General features: G+C 39.4%; 1 protein-coding gene across 11 annotated transcripts in view; it reads right to left on the minus strand.

Moving 5' to 3' along the window:
• Positions 1-20,225, minus strand: part of Bmpr1b (bone morphogenetic protein receptor, type 1B) — a 332,451-nt gene that overhangs the window by 59,219 nt on the left and 253,007 nt on the right. For 2 of the 11 annotated variants that reach the window (XM_006500944.3, NM_001277220.1), the window contains one exon: positions 9,961-10,100. The exons of the other annotated variants lie outside the window; for them this stretch is intronic. The gene's annotated coding sequence lies outside the window, so the exon portion shown is untranslated. Of the gene's footprint in view, positions 1-9,960; positions 10,101-20,225 lie in introns of those variants that run through there. 11 annotated transcript variants of the gene reach the window in all.

The raw sequence follows: 20,225 nt of genomic DNA on the forward strand, positions 1-20,225 counted from the left end.
GCCAGCCTTAAACAAACCAAAAATGTTTTTTCCCAACGTCACCATTTCTGTCTCATTTATCTAACAGTACCAAACACTGAACAATAAAATATATGACCAGAAAACACATTTTTGTGTTGTCACGAAAACTACAAAACTGTACAGAGTCAAGTCCCAAGTGCTTAAAGAACTGATTTCTACCAATGGCCGCTGGTCCTGGAGAAAGCACGGTGCACAATGGCTGGCATCAAACTCCTGGTGCAAAAAGATGGCAGTCAGTGCTTCCTAAACTGTATTTGCCAGGCTCCATACTGAAAACAGTGGTCCCACCTTTCCCTCTGCAGCAGCAAACTCAAAAGCCTCCACTACTCTTCTATGGTGCATAGGAGATGTAGAGTTTATGTGTGTGTTTGTGTGTGGGGGTGTAGGGGTGTAGGGGTGTGGGGGTGTGGGGGTGTCTCTTTATTCAAAACATTTAAAGAACTTTTAAAAAAAATTCAGATATTTTTCTAACACCTCTTCCCTTTTCTACATCTTGTCATCCAATTCCAAAGGTTTCCTTGAAAATTTAAAATATTCTTGAAAACTCAAGCTTGGAAACTCCCTCCTCTCACTTTGTCTAGAGGAAATACCAGGTACAAAATGCTCTCCCAATGTGCTCTCCTGCCCCATCCACCCCAGAGCAACTCCTAGGAAACCACCTTTCCTTGCCCCATGCTGTCTCCAGAGCTGCCCTCCCTGCCTTTTCTGGGCTGGATCTCTTCCCACTCCCAGATTCCCAGCTACCACCCCCACCTGGGTTACATCAAAAGAGGAACTGGCCCAGCCTCTCAGCCAAGCCTTTAAGACAAAGAGAGTTCGAGTTGATTGGGAAGAAAAGAAAAGGGAACTCTGAAAGGAAAGCCTGAGAGGTTTTGCTTACAGCTTTATATCAAAACGTAGAAACTTACACGCAGAACCTGTAACCAGGCACCATCTCTCACAATGGACCAAGTCACACGTGTAACAGGGTAACTAGATTCCAAACAGGTGTAGGAATCACAATTCCTGGCTGAGCTATGTCACTGATCTGTGAATCTACAGTGTGTCTGTTTGGGGAAACCCAGTACAATGATGCTGACTAAATAAGGCATATGCAGCAGACATCCTATTTCAGGGAACACAAGAGAAGGTATTTGTTTATTGGAATACTTACTGACTTCATTACCTGATCTGAGAAAACTTGGCTAAACACACCTGTCTAAGCACTTTTCTGTGCAAGAAATGAAGCTGACTTAACTGGTGACCCAATTCCCTGAATGGGCAAACAAAGGGTATAACGGTTGTCCCTAAAGGACACCACTGACATCCTAACATACAATACCCCTACCTCCTACCCTTACCAATAAAGCACTTGGAGGAAGAACGCGTATGCTTTCTAACACCTAAAACCACAAGTCCATAAGCAGGAAGAATGAAAACAGAGCAAAACCTAACTGGCCCAAAACACAGGAAATCATTTCTGTTATATATATGAGATCCTGTGAATATACAGAGTTCTTAGTATATATTAGATACAGATGTATCTGTGTGTCCCTTGCTTGACCCACTTAAATTCAAGCAGATTTTAAGGTTGTAGTCTACATCTGTGCATTTACAGGCTATTATGCACATTTCAAATTACTTATGCTTGTGAGTTTGCGTTCATAAACTTACTGAGATAGGGATTAAATGAACAGAAAGCTTTTATTAAAAAATGTAGGGGAGCGGTATATACACCCTTATTAGAGTGCTCTAGCAGTAATGTGTCTAAGATTAGTTATATACAATGTATTTAAATAAAAATCATATGTTATCCTGATATAGATGTAGATCTGGGTGTAGACGTAGATATAGAGATTGGCTCAGTTGATAGTGTTTTAATTCTGCTTGATAACCGGGAGCAGGTTATGACCTAACAGAAAACGAAGAGAGAAATACTATAGTGTGGTAAACCAAACTGTAACTGCATTCAGCAGAAGAATATTTGAATTGTGGATAATGAGAATAAGTCTCAGCATGCAGAAAGAGTTCTGTGGCCCAGTCTTTCGAACCCTGCGAAACAGTGTTTTGTTCTGAACTGCACTGAAGAAAAAGGTTGTCTGCTCCTAATTATGATATGTCCTTTCCTATTCCAAACATTCTCAGTTTGTTTGGCTTCCTAATTACAGTACTGGGACTTGCAATCCACTCCCACTTTAGCTCATATTAAGACCTCTAAGAATTAGAGCGTTTCTAAGGCTTGAACAGAAAAGAAGAGAAGCAATACAAACCAGTCAGTGGTTTCAGAAGGCCATGATTATCTCCACGTGGCTATTTAGTGAAACTTTCTGCACTCCTAATTTGGCTAGTGTGTTATTTTAATTCACATTCTGTGTGGTGGGGCAAGTAGAGGTCTTGCCAATGATTTGAGTGATTTTGGTCAGAGCCCGGGATGAAAAAAAAAAAGCCAAGAGAAAAAACAATTATGTTAAATATGTTGCAGGTTAGGGCTGGAGAAATAGCTCAATAATAGAATATTTCCCTTTCGTATGTAAGGCCCTAAGTAAAATCCTAGGTTGCAATAGAGAATGGGGCGGTAGGTTTTGATAATGTCTGGCTCACTGTGTGATGCAGATGAGTTATGTGGCAGTGAGCTCTCAGAATCCTAATTTTTTGAGGGGAAGCCAGGGTGCACACAGATCTGGAAAGCCCAGGTTGATTTCATGTATCGTCCTCAGGTGGTCTTGTCTTTATTGTTTGAGACAGGGCCTCTCACTGATTAGACTAAACTCCCTGCTCAGCAAACCCCAGGGTTCCTTTGGCTTTCATGTTCTCCGTGCTGGGATTACTGGTGCATCTGGCAAGCCTGGCTTTTAGGTTCTGAAGATCCAGATTCAGAGTCTCAGGGTTGTGCAGGGAACACCTAACTGACTCAGCCCCATCACCACTGTCCTCAAAATCCTGTTTGTCCCTTGATGCTTTCCATTCTGTCATTGGTAACCATGCCAGTTGTTTTCCCTGAAGTGACAGGCCCACTTTATTCCTTTTGAGGAATACATCCATAACCACTGACCAGCACAGCCATTGACCATCACTCCTTCTCCACTGGAAACAGTTCTTTCCATGGAATTCATCTCAAGAAAACCCCGGATCTTCAATACACTGAGGGGTTTCATCATACACATTCTGCATGTCTGCTGACAGAAGGTGACATTCACTCAGGTGGAAATTTAATAAAGTTAATACTGCTCCACCTAGGACAGTCTTAAAGCTTTTCTGTTTTGTTTGGATTATCTGGCATTATTTAGCATTTTCTCCAACAATGACGGGAATTTGGTGTTCTGTCTTGCTGTGTGCCAGTGTTCTATCCATCACTGGTTATGTATCCGCATTGCAAGTGTTAACACATGTCAAAACAATGATATGTGTGAACATGACTTGAGGACTAGAACAAGTTCCTACTAGTCTTTTGAATTAAAAATATAAATGTATCCATATTTTATGATGATTTGAGGAATGTTAATTTTGGAAGACTCAGAAGTATAAATACATTTGAGCATGGGTACTACTACACTGACATATATGAACATACATGTTCATATAAAAGCTATGCTTTTAGGCTTTTAGTCAGTCTTTAAATATTAAAAGGAAGCTACAGATCCACAATCAATCCATCATATGTTCATATATGTCAGGGGTCAGTGTTAAGTATTTTCTTCTATCTCTATCTTTTGGGCTGTTTTTATTGTTGTTTGTGGTGGGGTTGGTTTGGTTTCATTATGCTCAGGTTTTTTTTTTTTTGTTTTGTTTTTTTTTTTTTTTTTTTTTTTTTTGGAGACAAAGTCTGTTAATCAACTAACTGCTCACCATTGCAGTGACGATGTCCAGCCAAGAATCCCAGAACCTGCCTGCCTCTCTGTCAACTTCTTCCCTACTCCAGCACTGGAGTTATGGTTTGAACTCAGTTCTGCCCTGTTTTTATGTGGGCGCTAGAGATCTACACTCAAGGTCTCATGCTTGCTCAACAAGCACTTTATCTAGTGAGTTAACTACAGTGCCAATATTTAGTCAATAAAGAAAACATAAATTTGGGGACTGGAGAGATAGCTCAGTGGTTGGGAGCACTGCTGCTCTTCCAAGGGTGTCAGCTTGGGTTGCTAAAACCTACATGATGAATCACAAGTGTCCTTAAATCCAGCTCTATCCAGGAGATCCACCGCCCTCTTCTGGCCTCTATGTGAACTGCAGGCAGATGGTGCACATACACAGGCAAAATACTCACACGAATATAACAAAAATAATCTTCTTTAAAAGAAAATGAAATGGGTGATCCTTCTTATAACATAATTATTATCTTTCCATTGAGAAACAGCAGATCACTGATAAAAGTACTGAGTGTAGTAAACACACTAGGAAGACGTTATGAATGGAAAGCTATGCTTTTAGGCTTTTAGTCAGTCTTTAAATATTAAAAGGAAGCTACAGATCCACAATCAATCCATCACAACTTAGTTTCTTCAAGTTATGAAGGGCTGACAAACACTTAAAAAAGAATCCAATAATATGAGAATAAATGAAACATACAAAACATTCCAATGCTTGACAGTAATTTAAAAAAGGAAACACTCCTCAAATGTGGTAGTCAGTAATGGCCAGTGGGAGGGGCGCTTGTTTATCTGATGGGTTTTAAGCTGCATAGCAAGCACCTCTGTTTCTTATGCATGCTTTTTCCATATCTGAACCCTAAAGGACTGAGATGTTAAGACAGATTTTCCTCTAAATTTATGTTTATGTCTTGACTTGCACTTAGTTTAAATCTTTATTTCTAAGCACAATTTAGTCTTTCAACTGTGCCTCAGGAAATGGCTAATTCTGACTGAAGAAAAATCACATGCTGCTTCATATAACAGCCTAAGAAGGGATACACTAAGCAGACTTCTTTTCCTACATTTTGTTTTCTTTACCCATATTATACTATACGGAGGTCTGAGGAATACAGAAGTACCTTGCTCACAGAATGTTTTAAGCCTGGTATTTAATCTCACACTCTAGATGCCAGGTACCAAGGCATGCAATACATTTCTATGATGGGTTTGGTGTGTGAACAACTTCCTATTATAAGGGTCTCATGGATCACCTACTGAGACAGAACTAACAACCCCCACTCTTTACGTCTGCCTCTGATGGTCCGGGGAGTTGCTCTTCCGTAGCTGTGACTTCGTAAGATCTCCAGTTCATGACGCTAAAAACAGAAGATAGTAACACAGCTGGATTTTTCTCTCTTCTCCCTCTTGGCACACAATTTCCAAGTTTAAAAACCACAGGTTTTGACAGAGAGGGTCAATTAAATAAAATTTTAGCTAAAAGGCCACACACTGTAGCCTGAGTTGAGAGAAGTTTCTGAACAGTCTCTGAGGCCAATGTGACCAGCCAGCAACTTGCAAAAGAAAGCCCATAGGTTGGAGACTCAGCTCATAAGTGGAGTTCAGATCAATTTACTAGTTTCTCTAAATTTTAACTTCTCTACCTTAAAAATAGCGACAATGATGACTATCGCAGGTATATCACTAGTGAGTGAAATATTATTTACAGCATTTAGGGCATGACCTTATGAACATAACAAGAATACCTAATAAATGCCAGTTACTTCACTTGTCGGAAAATGCATGGTTAACACTTGTCAGTAAAGTTGGACTGTAAGGTATGCAAGGGAAAAGTGTTCAAATTTCACTACAAGTTCATAAAGATATGACAAAAATCCAGAGTGAATTAAAAATGGCACGCGAGGTGAAAATACACACAGAGAAGAACATACAATAGAACAGGAATAATTACTTCTTTGTACTCATTATTGGTAGAAATTAACACATACCTCATATATTCTATTTTTTAGCCAGTACTAGCCACTTTCTAATGTGCTTTACCAGAAAAAGGAATGAATAAACTCCATGGTCATGGTTCCTACAACTACTGACATATAAGTGTGATAGCTCAGGAGAAACAGATACCAAGGGCTGTAGAGACGGCTGGGCGAGTAGAGTGCTCTCTCTGCAAGCAGCATTTGAATATCCCACACCCACTTCAAAGGTGCATGAGAAGCCATGCTTCTGTCATCCTACAGCTTCAGGGGCAAAGACAGGACGGTTTCTGGGACTCACTGCCAGACCGTCTAGACAAACTGATGATCCCCAGGTTCAGTGAGAGATGCTGTCTCAAAAATAAGACAGAGAGTGACTGAGGAAGACCCCTAAGGTTGACCTTTGGCCTAAACATGGAGTGGGAGGGATAGAGACAGAGACAGAGAGCAATAGAGAGGGGGCGGGGGAGACAGAGACAGGGAGACAGAGGCAGAGAGACAGAGAGGCAGACAGCGACAGAGAGAGACACAGAGAGAAATGTATATATCTCATAAACATACTAGTATGATTCCCTTACATTTAGGGCCCATTAGTGTGTCATATCAAATTGTCTTTGGTGTACTTCACATAACTGTAGCTTATAAACAGTGGTCCATGTCATAAGCAATATACCCCGTAAGACATTAGTAAATGCCATACAATATTAGCTACTATTTTAAACCGTAAATAAATATTTGCATAGTATCTTATGCTTTGCAGGGTAATCATGAATGTGTATATATGTATTAAAGAGATACAGAAGTCATACTTGGGTAGATGCTCCAGAGCTACAGAAAGCATGAAATAGATTTCATAGCTTGTCTTCATTTAATCATGTATCTCAGGTCTTCCTTTGGTAGCGTAGTTAGGCAACGCAGTTGAATAATTTTGCTAGATTCTAACTCCCTATTTTTCATATGAAGAGAATATACAGATATTATGGATGTCTTCTCTAAAATATTTGAATATCATCTCAAAATTTTATGTAGTAAATGTGTTGCCAATAGATCTTCTACTGTATCAGGGCTACCGGGTTTGGCATGCTTCAAGTAGGAAAACAATAATCTCTGCAGTAACCCATAAATGGAGATGAAAACTACTAGAGACTAAGTGTCTGCCACATGTGAAATACTGTTCTAAGAGCTCCCATGGGTTTGCACATCATTCCACAGCTTAGACATGTAACCACAAGTATTCTGATTTTGTAAAAAAAAAAAAAATTTTTTTTAATTAAAAAAAACTGAAGCCCACATATAAAGTCTTAACTTCATGTCAAGATACTACCCATATTCCTGTTTTAACTCTACTAAAATAGAACAGTGTTATAGCAGCAGCAGCAGGAGGAGGTATGTCTATATTTGATCTGTTTCCCCAACACCAAGGAAAGGTTTTCCTAAGGGTTGGAGGTTCTCCAATCCAGGCAGAAATGTCTTGTAAGAGTAACAAATAATCACATCCTTAAAAAGAAATAAAGAAAATGCAAGCTCTTAGCTCATTAGCCCCTGCTCTTCCATTCTATCCATTGGCCCCAGTCTCTAATCAGTCTCCCTTTGTACTCTGCCCTCCCAAGTCTACTGATGCCTTTAAAATTCACAACACACATGGGTATGTTTGAGAAACCAAACAAGTAAGTAAAGAAAAATTATTTTAAAAAGTCCTCAATCTATTCTAAGTTAGGAAGATAGTCAGTCTTTATACATCGATTCATCCCAAGTTTCTAGCTCCACCTTCTACCACTGTCAGCTCCCTGGCCATACCTTCTCATACCCACCATGGTTTTTATATTCTCATGTTGCTCTTTCCTTCCTTTGCCTTGCTTTGTATAGTTGTGAATCAGGTATATGAGGTTTTTTAATATTTCCATGGAAATCTACTATGATATAGTTTATAAATGGCATTTTTAAAAGTTGCATTTTTTTCTAGCATGTGTACTCTTATTAAAGTTACTATATTTATTTGAGTTACTTCTCAAGTTACTATTAATAGTAACTACTTTGTAGTTGCAAACGAGTTTCTTCACTGGAGTGAATATGTGCCCCCATGTATAAATTAGGATGTATACACACACATATAGAAAGCTTAGGCTAGCATGGATTTTGTTTGCTCCATAAAAGTTGGGACGGTTCATATTATAGCATCAGGTACAGTGTGTGAACAAAGTGTTGCCACTATTCAAGATCAATTGGCCCACTTAAGGAGTCAATGATGACTTTAATCTCTGCAAACATTTTAAGACATTAACACTTTTAAATATCTAAAATTTTAAAGGAGTTTTACATTAACAATATATCTACTACACAGGTGGATGGAAAGATAACCAACTGTAGCATAAAACCATTAAAGGCCATTTGAAATATATTCCTGTAGGATACAAAATAGCTGGATCCCCCCAACCCTAAAATGTTCCTGCATATCAAGAGTTAATTTTGAAAAGAGATAAGCTCAAGAACTGAGGTTCCCCACTTCTGTGCACACTTGGCAAATTCTTTTCATGATTCCCGAACTTTTGTAATTTACACCAAAATTTACATCAGCATCTTCATTGTTTCTCTCCGTCTCTGTACTCAACAACTCAGGTCTTTCAGTGGCTGGTACTCATAATTAAATGGGAGTGGACATCAAAATCTGGCAGTGGCTGGATAAAAGAGGGGAGCTGTGGATTACTCTGAGATGGCAAAGAGACGTCTTAATAGAATACAGCGAAAGGCAGAGACTGGCAATTGTCAATGTATTTTATCAATTACTTAGAAACTGTGTTAGCAATTTTCTCTACTAGGAAGGTAAAACTTAGCCACACTTCACAAGTGGAGTGATAATCCAGCAGGGTGAAATGATGGACAAATTGTGTACTGAGCTCTCATCAGCGTCATGCACATAAAACAATAATGTGATGACATCATTTTCCTTGAGATGCAAGTCACATAGTGATGTCTAATTCATAGAAATGTATTATAATTGATTGGAAATCTATAACTAGAGTGTCATTCCTAGCAGGAATTAATAGAAAGAAATATTTGGGTAGTTCCTGTGAAACATACCTTGATTAGAGACTCAGAGGGTCAGGTGGTGAAAAGAGCGAAGCTCCCTGTGGAAACTGTGCTAGTGTTAATGTATGAGCTATAATTTAATGCTGGAGTTCATTCACAGCTTCCTGACACTTTACAAGGACAATGTCACAACCCTATCTTGTGGAAGGTAGAATGGCCAGTTACTTAAGAATAAGTAGTATAATTTTTAAGAAATATATTTATAAACAAAACAACAATTTGCTCGTGTCCAAGGGCATGTTATTTATATCAGTGCAAAGCCTTGCAGAAAAAGAAATAATCAAATGAGGACTCTATCAGTTCCTTGTTCACTGCAATACATACTTCTGATTCATGATTATTGTTTATTAATTAGTAAGCAGACATGTAACCTGTAAAGGGCACTATCTGGTCATGCTCAGGCATTTCTTTATCTCGATTACCAAATAAATGATTTGCATGCCATGTAGTAACAAAGCTAGGCAGTTGCTCCAGCTTCAACACACTTAGATTTATATAAAAGATTTTGGAGCTGACATCGTATCAGTATATGTTTGGGCGTTCCTAAGTTATTTGTGTTAAGTTTTGAGCCATGACAAAGCTGTAGGCCAGGGCAGCTGAAATCATAGTGGGAACAAAACTAGAGGAAGAATGAAATGCAGGGAGTGAAGACATTCCCCATTAGATCTGAGGATTCTCTATTTATGACCTTCCACCACTCTAGAAAGAGGAAAATAAGGGTTATTCTAAATGGCTGGAGTGTGCATGGGGTGTCAGCCAGTTTCAAGTGACAGGAAAGCCTTCCTTAGACAGAGGGGCTGGTGTAACAGTCACTGCTCACATGTTGAGTGTGGTGGTGTCCACAGCTCTCTCTACACGGTCATGTAGGATAGAGCAAGAAAGAGTAGAAAGTGACATTTAAACACAGAGAGTCTGAGTCCAAAACCGGACCCAGCATTGAGAAGCGCCTTCTACCAAGAAGTGCTTTTTGCAAAGTGCATCTGCAGAGTTTCCGACCTGACAATTTCCAGTGAAAAAGAATTTTAGTTTCCACTTACCACTGCATTCTTCTTTGGTCTTAAAAGTGTCTTTATCTCTTCTTTTGAAGTGAATTTTAATGAGCCTTTAATTGTCAAAAGGACTGCATAAATATTCATTAGACACTAAGAGCAGTTTTTTTTTTTCCATTGCCTGAAAGCTGAGAGACAAAACAGTAAGGCTCCGAGGCAGAGCAGATGTAACATGGAATTGTGAACATTCAGTTTTAAAGTCAATGTTTGCCTCAGTGACTCATTGCATCGGAACCCTTAAAGATGCTTAGTGAAAACACTCTGACTTTTGCCTTTAAAAGTTGTTCTCCAGCAATGTTGGTCATTTATTTGATGTCTCATCCAGTTCTGAATGGTCAAAAACATTCTGCCAGCTCTTTCTACAGACTTCTGAAACAGTGAATACTACCATAGTTATGATGTTGGGAGAACATAGATTGGACCTAAATCAACAAGGCAAGTCTTGCTACTATGAAAGGCTCACAGCCTTTTCCACATTGGACCTGGGTCTCCAAAGAAAGTGTTCATCAGAGTGTTCCATGTTCCATAAACCCAACACTGCAGTCAGAAGACAGAACTCTTGTTTGGAGTCATGGCCCTGGGTATTTCTAGCTGTCAAAGGAAAGGTTATGCCCACTAGGTATCTTGGCAACTCAAGACTTTCTGTGGTCACAACACAAATCAGCAACATTCGCTTGATACAAACAAATCACTCTGAATCTCCCACCTCTGATTCACCATTGAAAGGAAGTTGGAAACCAGGAAGCCATACCTGTGGCTTCCAGCTAAACAGTGGTGACTGCAACTGAATTATTTTGTTTCTCTGACCAAGAAAAACTGAGGGCAGGTTTCTATAAATGTATGCTCTAAAAAGGACTGAGCTGCTAAAGGAACTAGGTCATCATTAGCATGTAACCAGGAATATCAAAATATTCAGTGAGATCTGGATTTGAGATTTGAGCTTTTATAACAGTAAAATAATACTGATTGTGCTGTTTTAAATGGATTCCCACATTCATATAATAACTCCCATTATAACCAAATCTAGATTACATTAGTCTGTTATGGCTTTGGATGTTTAATTTAAATAAAGTTGTTAACCAAATAAGTTTTAATTTGTCTTTTATCCTGAAATGATTAAAAATCAACCAAACATACTTTACATTTCGCTGTCCTTCTATTTTTCACATCTGTAAGTTTGGATGGAATTGCAGCACCAGAGTAAGAAGCAGAAGTGTGCCAGTAATGATAATTCAGTAAAATTAAATCACTACATTCACAAGGGTTCTTCTCAGTGCTGTCCTTCCTGCCTCACTTCCTTACCTCCCTCCAGTCCCGTTTCCCTCCCCTTTTCCCTTCCCTTTTCCCTCTCCTTCTTTCTTCCAAGTAGCCATCTATTACCCGAGCCTCCTGAGTGCTGGCCCTATGGGAATGCACTTCCATTCACAACCCATGATCTCAAACAAAATATAAAAATCAAACACAACCAGTAAATAAAAGTTATTTTATGGTGCTTATATTCAGGAACTAAAAACTGAGACCTGTAAACATGGCATAGCATGCGCTAAATCCTAGAGGTAAGGGCAGGAGGATGAGAAGTTCAAGGTCATCTGCTACATAGCAAGTTCAAGGCCACCCTGTGCTACCCGAGGCCCTGTCTTAGAAGGAAGAAGGGAAGAAAGGAATGGAGAGAGGAAGGGAGAGAAGGAGAGAGAGAATAAATAGATCCAGGCACAAGTGTTATAGTAATGTTTCTTTAAAAATTATAGTTTACATATTTCCTCCAAAACTCTCAATAAAATGTATTTGCCATTGTACCACAAAGGGTGGGTGGGTAGGGGTTAGAAGCCATTAGATCATGCTGGACCCTACCTTCATGTCACACAAAGCCAATTGTCTCAAGAGTCAATGGGTTGTCTTGAGTTACTCAGCTTTCGTTTACATATTCCCGTTGTTATAACCTCCATGTCGTGATGCTGCCCCAGAGCCCTGTCTAGAAGTTAGCACCAGACACGGGATTCCTCAACCCTAGGCTATTTTCTTCACCAATGATCTAATATGTAATATTCTCTTATATTAACAGAAAACAAAGACAAAAAATTGGCTTTAAGGGTTTATTGTATTAATATTTTCTGCTATATAAACAAACCAGGGTGGTTTGGGAAAGTATATACTTTAATATCGGCTATTTAATAGTTTAAAGTTCAGATTAAACTTCATTTAAATGCCAGATATTAACCTCCTTTTAATGAAACTATCTCTGTTAAGGGGGATCTGACATTTGTGTCCCATTTCTTTGTATATACATGAGTATGTTTGGGGTGTGTGTGTGTGTGTGTACAAGTGCATGTGCACACACATATGTGTGTGGTTGGGTGTGTCTGTGTGTCTGTGTAGATTAAGGTCAATGGGAAGCTTCTTCCTTAGTTGCTATTCACATTCTATCTTCTATTGGTATAGGTGTGTGTGTGTGCGCGCGCGTGTGTGTGTGTGTGTGTGTGTGTGTATAGGTGTAGGTGTGTGTGTGTATATACAGGTACCTTTGCACAAGTGTGCACCTGACTATGGAGGCCCAAGATTGATGTTGGGAACTCCATCTCCCCTACTCTTCTACCTTATTCTTCTGAGGCAGGATCTCTCAACCAAATGCAATACTCGGCAACATTGCAATAGCGCACGCCTTTAATCCCAGTACTCAGGAGGCAGAGGCAGGCGGATTTCTGAGTTCAAGGACAGCCTGGCCTACAAAGTGAGTTCTAGGCCTGGTCTACAGAGTGAGTTCTAGGACAGCCAGGGCTACACAGAGAAACCCTGTCTCGAAAAGCAAAAACAAAAAACAAAACTTCCTAAGTGAGTTTGTTCCACTGATTTCGTCTGTCTTACAAGTCTGGACTCAATGGCAGGTGGCCACAGCCACAACAACATAACACTCAGATTCTCCTTTTTACCCATGAGCACTCTAGCCTCTGAGTCATCTCCCTAGCCTTATTTTTAAAACAGGGTTTCTCATTGAACCTGGAGTTTGCCAAAGTAGCTAATCTGGGTCACAAACATATGTTCCCACATCTTGCTTTTACTTAGGTGCTAGCGATCCTCACTTCTGTATTGCTACTTGCATGATAAATATGACTAAATCATCTCCTAGCTGTGGCTGTTGCTTTAGAATATCTGATGTGTCCCAGATCTCTGCAGACTCTAGATATTCCTTCCCAAAACACTTTCTTACTGTATGAATTTGAATGGATTTTAAATAGGTTACTTAGGGTCAGCAAGATAGCTCAGTGCATGAAAATACTTTTTGCCAAGCCTAGTGACTTGAATTAAATCCCTTGAAGCCACATGATATTAGAAAATAACTCACGGCTTCAAGTTGTCCTCTAACCTCTCAGTGTACACCCAAGTACCAAATAAATGCAATAAGTTAAAATGTTAAAATAGGTTATTTTGAAAATTAATTTTATGGGACAGAAGTGCAAAAAGAGACCTTAAAGGGTTGATACCAGAACACACGCCCTGAAAAATCACAAGTGGCAAGTCATTCACACATGTCTACCCCCAAAATGTTCTAAAAGTTTCATAAGATCAATGAAAGAAGGCTGCTGGCGGAGACAGGCTTCTTCAGGCATACCACAATTTCAGATAAAGTGAAATCTGAGGATCTGAGTGGTATTCCCATTGCCGTTTCCATATAGAAACTGGAGACTAGATAGTTTCAGGTGACTATACCTAATTCCTGAGGATACAGAGACTTTATCAAAACATTAGCATAGATATATCCTAGGCTGGCTGTGGAGTCCTGGCTGTTGCTGTTGGAGTTCATGATGTAAATTACAACAACTAAGCCCACTTGAACCATGTCTGTCTGGTTTATAAATGGGGCATGAAAAACAAATCTAATTGTGTACATTAAGAAAATAAATTCCATTGATTCACCCTTTAACCTCAAGGGATATGAAGAAATAAGTGATCATGAAATTTACTACATACATTAACATTGGTAAACTGAGCCTGCAGCATGTTCTAGCTAGAATTGTAGCATCATGATGCAGTCACACATTACCATCGCTAGCTCAGATGATAACAGTCATATAAATATTGTGATGGCAGCAGAATCATACTGTGTGAACATCTGGGTTTTGTTCAGCCATCATTTCACCCAACCGATGAGCTCTTATGTCTTTCCTTTGAGGGTATCAACCAAATGGATGATACTGGTCCTTCCCTTTGTGGTCTGAGTAGAAGTCAGAGTTCTCCAACATAATATGGCGGTCACCTGGCTCTACTTAACATCCTAAGTTAAATGTTGACCGAAACGTACCAGAAAATACGGAGCCACACTCTCCTTGGGAACTACATGGGCTTCAGTGTTAAGAACAAGTCTTTCTAAACTCACTCATAAGTGTAAGCAACCTCATTGCTCAAATTATTCTGAACCATCCAGGTCAAACTGGTGCTGGCACTGCCTCTGCACCAGGTTGTCATATAGCTTACCCTCCAATGGAGGTTTTCTGAGATGAGACCAAACACTGTTGGGTATGCTAGAAAGAAGCTGGGGATGGCCCTGAGTTCTTGCACCCTGCAATGCTGTTCAGATTAGTACATCTGGATCAGTGTGTTGAGATGTGCTCTGATTATCCTCTTCTAGATCACCAAGGTTATCACTGAGGAATATACTAAAGACTGCCAGAATTGCAAGATCACCAGGCTGAGCCAGAAAGCTCCAAAGGCCAAAACATAAGCATTATTACTAACACCTGCCACTCAAGACTGCCTAATAACAATGCGGCATAAAATCTGAAAGGAGAATACTTATGGGCCATCTATAGGGCAATTTTTAATTTTTTTTCTTTTTTAAATCAGTACTTCATAAAGGAAGTAACTTGATTAAAAATCTGTCACTTTTTTTTTTGAGACCCATTAAGAGAAATTTAGTAAGGGGACAGAGATTTTTGAGTATTTCTATGGGTTGTTACTGTCTATGTGTTTGTGTGCAATTGGTGCAAAGGAGATGAGCATCTCTTCTAAAAATAGTCTTCTAAAATTGCTCTCCACACTACTGTATAAGACAGAGTTGCCCTGAACCTGGAGCTCAACAGTTTGGCTCTATTATCTGAAGACCAAGCCTGGAGGATCTGCTCATCTGCACATCCCCGCTCCAGGAGTGGAGTTATTATAGGCAGGCACCACCTTGTACATGTGTCCTGGGATCTAAAGTCATGTATTTATTGCATAAGTACCGAACACTATACCCAATGAGTCCTTTTACACGTGCTCTCTGAGGGTGTTAGTATTTGAATAGTTAGGAATGAAGCCCACACTCTTAAGGAAGCAGGTATCCTCAAGAATGGTAGCTTTCAAAATCATTGGGAAGTTGAAGACATTTGCATCGCAAGCCAGATAACCTGAGTTTGACCATTAGAACCCAGGTAAAGGTATAAAGAGAGCGAGTGCCAACTGCAAAGATTTGTCCTGTGACCTCCACAGACAATCTGTAACATTTCCACCCACAAGCATAGCCACTCCAATCTCTCCCACACACATTAATAGTAATAATAATAATAATAAAATAGCCACTAATAAAATAATTAAAAATAATGAATTTTTTAAAAAGTCAAATATAAACCTTAATGTTCCTGGTCCAGAGCCTACTGGCTACAAAATCAGACTTTCTGGATCTCTCATTTGCCATTCACAAAGACGGCTTTTATTTTAGCCTCTCTTATCATGTGACACAATTCCTTACAATCTCTTGATATAGATACACACATGTCATTGTCTATGTCTGAGAAGTCACACAAAAGCACCACAATTATCCTAAGTTTATGAAGTGTGTTAAATAGCCAGGTGTTCTGAGGTTTAATGAATCTGAGCTATGTTGATCTTTGAATTATGGTTCTCACAATTCCTTCCAACAAGAAAGCAATAACGGTGATTTCACTGCTCGCACCAAACGCAGGTCGTGTATATCCAGAATCAGCCGCTCCTGATAGTTATCCAAACCAGCCTCCACGGCTTCGGAACCCTCCTGAGTTTCCAGTGAGAGGAAAGAAAGAAATCCTTAACCAAGGATTTCACTGCAAACTGTGGGCTTGAGACAACAACAAGTTTGCAGGCAGGTGGGTCAAGAGTGGCCCTCAGTGGAGGTGCTCATGCCAACTAAGGGATGATCATTGATTAGACTGGGTAATTTTGTCTTCATTTCTATAAATTTCCAGAAACTTTTCTGTTGCTATTCTGGCTCAGTAAGCTGCATCAAGTAACCTTTCCAATAACACGGTCCCTTTGAAAAAAATCAAATCCTTTAATAAAATTCCAGACTGAAGACCACTTCAAGATGCTTCACTCTGCTCTACTAAATAAGGTAACAAAAATCCCTTGAGGTATGGAGGCTATTGGCAAAAATCTCAGCTTCAAAGTACATACAAGTGTGTTTGTGAAGAATACAACTATTAATAACTGGGTATTGTTAACATACATACATGCCAAGAATCCTACTTGAACACATTTTAACCTTTTAAAAATTTCATGTATTCCAAATGTTCTGCTCAAGAAGTTACTCATTTCCAGTGACCAGAGGAAAAATGTACCCTGACATGTTTTCAATAAAAGATGATGGTTATAAAATGGAAACACGGTGTTTAAAGCTAGGCAGACAAGCCAAGGGACCATCTTACATGCTGCTTTTACATGTTTCCACATTGTAGCAGGAGAAACTAAGCAATGAGGAAATATTAACAGAGAAATGCAGAGATTTATATTCTCCCCTATTAATTTTTAAAAGACAGATAAAGCATATGTTAGTGTGCTAGTGACTGGGAACTGTCACGCATGGGAACATAGACTATGGGTCTGCTGGCTTACGCAAGACTGCTCCCTCAGCATTGTTAGCTTCCCTGACAGTATCCTGGACTCAATGTTATATATTTAACTGATCATTTAACACTCAGAATACTCAGATATACATTAAAACTAACAGTATATCTGAAACCATTCCTCATCTTTCCTGAGAACTCTCCCCACTCCCATCTCTTCCTGAATTTTTTTTTTTAAGAAAAGAAAATGATAGTCTCACTAAGGTATCCTCACTACTGTCAAATTCAAATTCACAATGTTCCTACATCAGCACTACAAATGCTGGGATTATAGGCACATACTATCATGCTCCACTTAATCAGATTTCTTTAGTATTCTCTGATGGAGAAAGCCATCACTCATCAGCTGGCAAAGCCCTAAACCTTTAGAGTCATAGAAAATCCCTTGTCATTTTTATTAAACTGGCTAGAATATAATAATTTCATCAGAATCTTCTATATATGTCTGTCCTTCCTCCCCTCTATGTTGACTCTACTGAAAGATGTGCAAGGAGGTCCTGATGATTTTTGCTCTGTTGGTCATCACCAGCATTTCAGTGTCTCTTCCTTAGCCCTACCTCACCTTAACCATCTTTATACTTCAGTTAGAATTACATTTGTTAAAGTATGCCTTCCTTCAATCACTAGGTAATTATTTACTGAGCACTTTCGAGATACCATGCTCTGACCACATACTGTCCTAGTCCTAGTAAATATAATTTTCAGCCAACACAGCCCTTTCAGTTACGAGAGGGAAGGGAAGGGAAGGGAAGGGAAGGGAAGGGAAGGGAAGGGAAGGGAAGGGAAGGGAAGGGAAGGGAAGGGAAGGGAAGACAACATCACATGAACATATCTAAAACTTTATAAGTATAGTGCAAAGTGGAAAAGCAAACAAGGCATGCATGGTCAGTTACTTCTGGGGATACCTAGAATTTTCTCACTATTATGTCATTTCTTAAAAGAAAGATAAGGAAGAGAGTGACCCATGAAGAAAAGTGAAAAATGTTCTGGAAAGAAGGAATAACAAGCAGAAGTCCCAGACACACCTGTGTTATAAGGGCATGGCTGATCCTAGCATGTCCAGGGAGAGGAAGAACGAGATCAGGAATGGAGACCTGATAGGAGAAGGCCTGTTGGTAACATTCCTCTGCCTGTTAGGATAAGACTACAGACAGCAAAAGCAAAACAAAGGCAGCCAGGAGACTACCACAATCATTAAAGCAAGCAAGAAAGCAAACAAGCAAGCAAGCAAGCAAACAAGCAAGCAAGCACATATATAGGTGGTAGTTCAAGAGATGTGGAGAAATGATTCTATCAAGAACACACTTTGAAGCCGCTGCCATAACCTTAGTTTCCTAAAAGAGCAGAACCAAAGTCAAGTGCTTGCACAGGAATAGCCTATTTGTGAATGCCATTCCAGGACGGTATATGAATGACCAGGCTATGAAACAGAAAAGGAGAAAATAGTAATTAGGGGCTACTCCCTAGTTCATCTCTAACTAATGGTACCATGAAATGCCTCGGCATCTCCAGCCATGCCTGACTCTCACCTCCTCTTACTCTCATTAATCAAACTGTCCCAGGAAATTTTTCTGTCACTTTCTACAGGAGGTATATGGACATGGTATGGTTTCTGCATGAGTTATACAGGCTACATCAAAGGGAGAGCATGTTGAAGGGCAAGAGTGAAGACAGTGCAGTCTGCCCTTTGCAAAGCTGACCCTGGCCTTCACAGGATCGCCTGCTGCAGTCTGGGGGCTTGCAACTATCTCAGAGAGAACACTATCAGAGGACACAGTTTGAATACTATTAAAATGATGTTCGGATTTATATTTACCACTTAAGAGAAAAAGAAAAACGATGTCAAGGGTTTTGTCTTAATCAATTTACAGGTGGGAGTGCTATTAACTTAAAGAGGAAGACAATGAGAACTATGAGTATGCTATTTTTGCCTATAGCTTATTTCAGGGATCTATGCGACCTGCAGGAAAATCACTTGCTTCCTAAACCGGGTCATCAGACCCCCCTCTCAGCATTTCCTTTCCACCTCAATTTTCCCTGCTCCCACAGCTCTGACACTCAACTGACTTACCCAACAGAAAACTCTTCTGCATCTTAAACTCGTGGTCAGTTTTCATCCGACTCAATGTCTTATGGTTGCTAGTCTATACCAAGTAAATATTATGGAACTATGTCATTTAGCCTTGTAGATAAGAAACAGTGTATGAAAAGGGATTGCTTCTTTTGGGGGAGTCTTAGTACATTTTCTACATTGACTCCATCAGTTCCCCCCTTGCCACAACTGTAAGTTCTCGAGATTCTGCTTGTGTGAATCTCCCCACCTACAATAATTTAATTCTGTTCTTTCCCTAGATACTGCCCTTGTAGCCTTCAGCTCTCAACTGGGTTGATACATTCTTTTCAGTCACTTATACCACTCTTCTCTCAAACTGTTCTTCATATTGATATTCTCTCATCTCCATAACATGTTCCCACCTGGGGCTATTGCTATCTTCCTTGAATGAATAGAACATATAACAACGTTTGAAAATAGTCTGTGTTATAATGGTGTGATAAATGAAGTAAAATGCTTCCCATGTTTAAAAGACATAGTAATACTGCCCACAACTAACTTTTCATATGAAGCATTTTTATTTCAACTAGTAAGAGAGTTTAACAGTGATATCCAAACCCTTTTAAATATTTAGTACTAGAGGGGAAAAATAAAATCCAAGTTTTATCTCATAAAACCCAAAACAGACAAAAAAAAACCCAAAAAACAAAAACAAAAACAAAAACAAAACAAAAAAAACCACTACTTTTCCCCTTAGACAAGAACTAGGGGTAGTCACACTTGGGCATTTTGTAAGATTAGGTGAATCAAGAAGAAAACTGCCTACTGTAACTTAATACTCACTTCCTACTGAAACATAAAAATGTGGCTGACAGTAAACTAAATGTGTTCCAGTTGTGATCAAAACAGCTTTGAAAGGGGGAGTTGCATAATCAGATTTTGTGTAGCTACTCCCATGTCAGTTCTACAGATGAAAGACCTCTTATTTTCCTGTAGGGGCGACGATGCATGTCCTGCTATGTTAGCTGCTCCAGAGTCTGTGGAATGGCTGTTAGATCCTGTAAGTTTAAGACCAACCTAGAAAATGTGCTAGGACTCCCCCAAAAGAAACAACCCTGTTTTATACAATCTTTCTTATCTACAAGGGTAAATGATGTATTACGGTAATATTTACTTAATGCTGTGCACTTGGTACTGAAGAGCAAATAGAAGACATTCAGTCAGATGAAAACTATGACCATGAGTTTTAGTTTCAGCATAGGTTTCTGTTGGGTAAACTTCTTGGCTGGCTAGGTTTTCTGAGTCTAGCCATTTATGTTTGAAACAAATGGGTTATTCCAGAAGATGCC

Source organism: Mus musculus, chromosome 3 (assembly GCF_000001635.26).
Source record: "Mus musculus strain C57BL/6J chromosome 3, GRCm38.p6 C57BL/6J".
Classification (NCBI taxonomy): domain Eukaryota; kingdom Metazoa; phylum Chordata; class Mammalia; order Rodentia; family Muridae; genus Mus; species Mus musculus.